At 48.4% G+C, this 6,757-nt stretch overlaps 1 pseudogene; it reads right to left on the bottom strand.

Annotated features, from left to right (window-relative positions):
- Positions 1-4,986: 4,986 nt before the first annotated feature.
- On the bottom strand, positions 4,987-6,238 carry LOC100347059 (zygote arrest protein 1 pseudogene; annotated as a pseudogene).
- Positions 6,239-6,757: the final 519 nt, after the last annotated feature.

Below are 6,757 nucleotides of genomic sequence, written 5' to 3'. Positions count from 1 at the left end.
AGGCCAAGAAAAGGTGGTGGATGATTGCCTTAATAAGCTCCTTATTTTTCACCTAAAAATGCTCCCTTCTTTTCTAGTTCCTTTTTATAAAATGGCCACAGTGGCTGGGTCTGGGCCAGGACAAAGCTGGGACTCTGGAAGCCAGGAGTCCAGAACTCCATGCAGGTCTCTCACCTGAGTGGTAGGGCCCAAGCACTTGGGCTGTCTTCCACTGCTTTCCCAGGTACATTAGCAGGGAGCAGGATCAGAAGTGGAAGAACTGGGATTTGAACTAGTGTTCATATACCATGAAGATATTGAATAAATAGGGGCTGGCATCGTGGCACAGAGGGCACTGCCAGCAATGCCAGCACCAAGTTCCCTGCTAGTGTGCCAGCCATTGTAGCCGTTTCAGGGGTGAACTAGTGGATGGAGGATCTCTCTCCCTCACTAACGCTTTCTTTCAGATAAACAACATAATTTTTTTTTTTTTTTTTACAGGCAGAGTGGACAGTGAGAGAGAGACAGAGAGAAAGGTCTTCCTTTGCCATTGGTTCACCGTGCTGATCTGATGGCAGGAGCCAGGTGCTTATCCTGGTCTCCCATGGGGTGCAGGGCCCAAGCACTTGGGCCAGCCTCCACTGCACTCCCTGGCCACAGCAGAGAGCTGGCCTGGAAGAGGGGCAACCGGGACAGAATCCGGCGCCCCGACCGGGACTAGAACCCGGGGTGCCGGTGCCACAAGGCGGAGGATTAGCCTATTGAGCCGCGGCGCCGTCCTAACATAAATCTTTTTTTAAAAATATGCTGAATAAATAAGTTCATTTTAAAAATAAAATATATAACATATTTCATATATGGCATATAGTTTATATATGAAAGACCTCAATCTCATAAATCAAGGCAATGCATTAGAACTACAAAGCAATCTCACTGTTCATCCCCCAGAATGACTGAAATGAAAAACACTGATGATATAATTCTGGTGGGACTGTAAAAATCTAATAATACTTTGGAAAACTGTTTGCAGCATCTATCAAAGTGAATATATGCGTACCTTACAACCTAGCAATTCCCTTGCCATATAAACTCATATTTCCCCTTGCTCCACTCATTGCCTAAATAACTTTACAGGGCATGCATTTGGCTCAGTCATTAAGATGCTCATATCCTGAATGGTTAAGTTGTAGTCCTGGCTTGTCTCCCAATTCTAGCATCCTTCTAATGTGTACCCTAGGAGACAGTGATGACTCAAGAACTTGAGTCCCTGCCACCCATGTGGGAGACTTGGATTGAATTCAAGCTCCCAGTTTCAGCCTGGCTGAGCTCTAGTTGTTGAGTGCATCTGGAGAGTCAATTAGCAAATGGAATGTCTCTCTATGTCTCTATATCTCTGTCTCTTTGCCTTTCAAGTAAAAATAAATAAGCATTTAATTAAAAATATAAAATAAAATAAATATTGTTAAATTGTAGTTTTGCTGTTTGATACATTGCAGATTTTTTTTTCCTGTTTTGCTTAAAATAGAAATAAACTTAGATATTCCTCTTTAGGGGCATTCAGGTTTTAGTTTAGTTAACTATCACAGAGCAATGATATGAAATGAATAAAAGGATTGGCTTAAATTAGCTATATCCTTTATGGTTGGTATAGCAGGTGAGGCTGCTTCCTGTAGTGCCGGCATTCCATATGGGTGCCAGTTCTAGTCCCGGCTGCACCTCTACTGCTCCAGCTCTCTGCTATGGCCTGGGAAAGCAGTAGAAGGTGGTCCAAGTCCTTGGGCCCCTGCACCCATAAAGGAGATCCAGAAGATGCTCCTGGCTCCTGGCTCCTGGCTTCGGATTGACCCAACTTCGGCCATTAAGGCCATCTGGGGAGTGGACTGGAGGATGGAAGACCTCTCTCTCTCACTCTCTGCATCTGTAACTCTGCCTTTCAAATAAATAAATAAATCTTAAAAAAAAGAAAAAGAAAATATTAGATAGATCCATACTATCCTGGAGTTATGTCATAACATTGAAAGGAGGAAAAACATTTTCTCCTCCACTTATTGTGGCTGGAACTCCCTGTAACCTAAGGCAAATTTATGAGAGAAAAGCCCAAGTTTAACAGCGTGTATCCCTTTTCTATAGATGGGAAATAGCCCACTGAAATAAGTAAATCTTTAGAGTCTACGCCCAAAAAATGACTTTGATTTTATGCTTAAAGTCAATCATTCTTGGAAACAAAGTAAGAAGGATATGGGAAAAGACCCAGTTAAAATAGATGACCAGGAAGCACAACATAAAAAGGGGGCGAAGTGTGTTATGTAAACTTTAGCTGGTACCTTCTCCATTGATAGAAGTCTCTAGTGATTCTTTTTCTCTTTTTTTGAGATTTATTTAATCACTGGAAGGCAGAGTTACAGAGAGAGAGGGAGATACAAACTTCTCCATTTGTGGTTTACTCTCCAAATGACCGCAGTGATGGGGGCTGGGCCAGGCCAAACCAGGAGCCTGGAACCCAGCCCACTGTGCCACACACCATGGGTGCCTCTAGTGATTCAGAATCATCCCTCTCTGCCTGCTGCAGAGAGGCAACAGCTTTATGAATGGAGACTTCTTTACAGATGTAAATTTCTCTTATAAAAAACTAACTTCTATTTTCAAAGCTTTTCTTTTGTCAGGGCTGGCATTGTGGTATAGTTGGTAAAACCACTGCCTTCAACACTGGCTTCTCATATGGCCTGGGAAAAGCAGTGGAAGATGACCCAGGTGCTTGGACCCCTGTCACCCACATGGGGGACTTGGATAAACCTCCTGGCTCCTGGATTCAGCCTGCCCCAGGACCAGCTGTTGTGGCCATCTGGGGAGTGAACCAGCAGATACAAGATCTCTGTCTCTCTGTAACTCAAATAAATAATTTTTTTTAAAAAAAAGCTCCTGTCTACAGTTTCCTGAAATAATCAACTCAAAATAATCCTTCCACCAGAAAGGTACTTGAGGGATGGCACATTCTGGTCACCTAGATTCATATTTTGGGAAGGAGTGTCCCAAACCCTATTATTATATTAAATGGAAACCAGTTATATAATAACATTTTCAAAATAAAGGAGGAGGTGGGCATTTGGTCCAGCAGTTTAGATGCCTGCATCGCATAGCAGAGTGCCCTAGTTCTATACCAGCTCTGCCTCCTGAGTCCAGCTTCCTGCTAATGCACTCCCTGAAGGCAGTAGTGATGGCTCAAATGATTGGGTCCCAGCCACCCATATGTTGAGATCTAGACTGAGTTCCAAGCTCTTGGCGTTGGGGGCCATTATGGACATTTGAGGAGTGACTCAGCAGATGGGAGTTTTTTCTCTTTTTTCTAAATAAATGAATAAAAATTAAAAACAATAAAAAATAAAGGGAGTCAGAAATCTTTTGTATTTATGTTTTTCATGTCTGCAAAGCAGAGAGAATGGTACAGGAGACACAATATTTCTTGCTGCTTTTTGCACATAAATCCATTTCCTCCTCCTAAGAGAAAATCTCGATTATTTGGAGGTAATTGCCCTTCTGTACTTTAGATGGTTTCCAGAGGAGAAGTAAATGGGGATGCCTGAAAGGCTCAGTGCCCTCTCTTACTCCTGCAGTACAGTGGGAGGACAGGTAGGTGACCTAGGTTTGATGAAATTAGATGTTTTCTCCAGTGACTTTGAATCTTGAGAGAATGGTGTGAACATGTAAGAAATGGTTGTCTTTTATTTAGTTCAGTTGCCTCTAGTACTGCTTGATGCTGGCAGGAGGTGTCCCAAGGTCATTTTCCTCACCACCGAGAGCTGGCATTTCCCCATTCATTTTCACGCTTGTATCTACAGTCTTGCACTTTATGGTTAGATTATGCTGCAGCAACAGCTTGAAGTCTCCATGGCTTATCACTGTTTCTGACACCATCCATTCCAATTGTGCTGCTCCTTGCAGTCACCCAGGGATCCAGGCTGACAGAGGCTTCATTTCACCTTGCACTTACATAACCAATCACAGTGGCAGCCTATGCACTGGTTGTTAAAGAGGCTCCAGCAAGGACAAATGTCAATTTCTCCCCTTTTCCATTTGCCAGAGAAGGTCAGGGAGCTGGACCTGCAGTGAATAGGATGGGGATGTGTGGTCACTCTACAGGAAGGGACACTGGGTCCAGGGAATTAGAAACACAGCCCACCACAGCAGGCATTCCATGGGGTCTTACGTGAGTTCTACAGTTGTCACCAGCAGCATCCAGCTTGCCTCCATTCTTTTTTCATGGATGGAATAATTAATTACAGGGGCCTGTGCTGTGGTGTAGTGTGTAAAGCTGCTGCCTGCAGTGCTGGCATCTCATATGGGTTCCAATTCGAACCCTAGCTGCTCCATTTCGAATCCAGCTCTCTGCTGTGGCCTGGGAAAGCAGTTGAAGGTGGCCCAAGTCCTTGGGCCCCTGCACCCATGTGGGAGACCCAGAAGAAGCTCCTGGCTCCTGATCAGCTCAGCTCTGGTTGTTGTGGTCATTTAGGGATGCCTCTCTCTCTCTCTGGCTCTATCTCTCTCTATAAAAAAATTTTAAAAAAGTTAATGAGGAAAATAGACCTGACCGACCAGGCGGGCATCTCAGCTGAGAACTGAGCACCCAGTCTGCATTCAGACTGGCATTTTTGCAGACTTGTTTCTCCTCTCCCCTCCCCGCTGCTAAAATACTGCTGGGTGGAGGGCTTTCTGGGCTGGGGTTTGTGGAAGTCCTCCCAGGACTTGATCAGCACTGTGTTGTTAGACCTAATTGTCCCCTTGGCCCAGGGCAGGGAGGACTCCCTTACACTGCCCTGAGGAGAGGGCTGAGACTCATTTAACAAGGTTAAGGAAGGCTTTGGTGTGCAAATGCTGGTATGCTCCCAGGGTTTCCTTCCGCATTTCTCTCTTTTTTTCTTTCTTTCTTTCTTTCTTTCTTTCTTTTTTTTTTTTTTTTTTTTTTTTTTTTTTTGGCAATAGCTTTATTTGGAGGCTCTGTCAAAACATACTGCCTTTGGAAGTAGTGTGAGGGAGGGGAGGGCCCCAGAGGACGCCCCGGGCCTGCACCACAGCACACCGCAGTCGGCCCTGCTCTGCGCTCTGCGCTCGCTCAGACGCTCAGATGATGTACTTGAAGCTGAATGTGCTGTCACAGGATCGGCATTTGCCTTTGCATCTCCCACACAAGTCTTGACGATGGGACCGATTAGGGTCCACGTGGCGAAGTTTCACGGGGCAGGAACATCTAGTACCTTTACAGCTTCAGCGGGTGATGTCCTCCACGCGGCAAGGATTGTTAAGACCTCTGACAAGTTCTGCAAAACTGTTTGCAGTAAGCCTTGTTAGTGCCCTGCACACACCGCACACAGGCACTCTCCCAGCGGATGTTACAGCCCTTGCAGTGATAATGGCCATATTCTGCTCTAGGAACTGGAAGCGCAGGCGCTCCTTGCCCGGCTCCACGCTCCATGGCAAGGACCCCTCTGGCCTTGGTCACCGCCGTCCAGGGCCCTCCCCATCGCCAGCGCCTGCTCTGGGCTGTTGGGGGCCGCCTGACCTCTCTGGGCCTCCCGCGGCGGCAGCCTGGGCGGATCCGCCGGGCTGCTCCCAGCTCACCTGCACCACGGCCTGGGCGTGGTCCTCCTCCTGAGACCCAGGCGGCTGGGACGCCTTCTTCGCCGCCGAAGCTTCTCCGTCCTCGGAGCCTTGGGGCCTGGCAGGCGGCGGCCCTCACTCTCCCTCCTGCGCCCTGGGGCCTCTGCTCGCTGTCCACCTCGGTCCCCTCCAGCAAGGCTGCGAGGCTGCGGGAGACCGCAGACCAGTACATGGTGATGGTGCGCAGGAAGCGCACGGGCCGCGGGGAGCCACTGCGGGGAAGCCGGGGCTCAGGGTCGCGGGCCCTGTGCCCCAGCGAGCACAGCCCCAGCAAGCACTGTGCTGAGGCGTCGCGGCGTGGGTTCACCTGCACGGCCACGTGGCGGCTGCTGGGCCTGCGAGGCCGCGGGCCAAGGCCAGGACTCACTTGCGACAGCAGGGCCATGAGCTATGCCCGCTGGGAGCTGTCGAAGTACTTAGAGGCCCTCAGCTGCCCACAGCTCAGGACAGACGACAAGGCGGTGGCAGGAAGGTAGCTCCCGCCTCGGAGCCGCCGGCCATCCCAGGCCCCAGCGCCCCAGCCTTTCAATGTGAGCGGTAGGGGTGAGTAGGGGGCGCACGCCGGGTACCTGTAAGCGTCCAGCACCTCGTCCTCCAGCGCAGCCATAAACACAGCCTCCTTCCTTCCACATTTCTTCATCCAACTGCGCAAACTTCCACCTCTCACACAATAGTGTCTACCTTGCTCCCTAAGAGTTTCACCCTTGGGGAATAAGGTTTTGTGGCCCTCTCCAGTCGCTCATGTCTAATTACCATTTTTTTTTTCTAGTGAATAGACTTGATCTGAGCTATTTCTGGAGCCAAGGTCCCTCACCTAGGGCTCAGAAGTTACTGAACTTGCCAAGAAGCCCTAATCAAAGAGCAATCAGGTACATTTGGAGAGAACTCTGGGACTCTTTCCCTAAAGGAAAAGGGAAGAACTGACCACAGCTTGGGATGCTACTCGTGAGCTAGTGGAATTCCTAGGGACCTGATGATTCACTGTTGGGAGCTGAGCTACACAAGGGGGGATCACACGGTAAGTGGAGTTTCCTACAGGATCTACCTCAAATTAGGCTCCAGCGGGACCTCTGAAGTCATCACTGCTTATTCTTCCAATGACAATATGTGAGTAGCTGGAGAATTC

Source organism: Oryctolagus cuniculus, chromosome 10 (genome assembly GCF_964237555.1).
Source record: "Oryctolagus cuniculus chromosome 10, mOryCun1.1, whole genome shotgun sequence".
Classification (NCBI taxonomy): domain Eukaryota; kingdom Metazoa; phylum Chordata; class Mammalia; order Lagomorpha; family Leporidae; genus Oryctolagus; species Oryctolagus cuniculus.
Note: the sequence above shows the minus strand (reverse complement) of the source record. Positions and strands in the feature narration are given on the sequence as shown.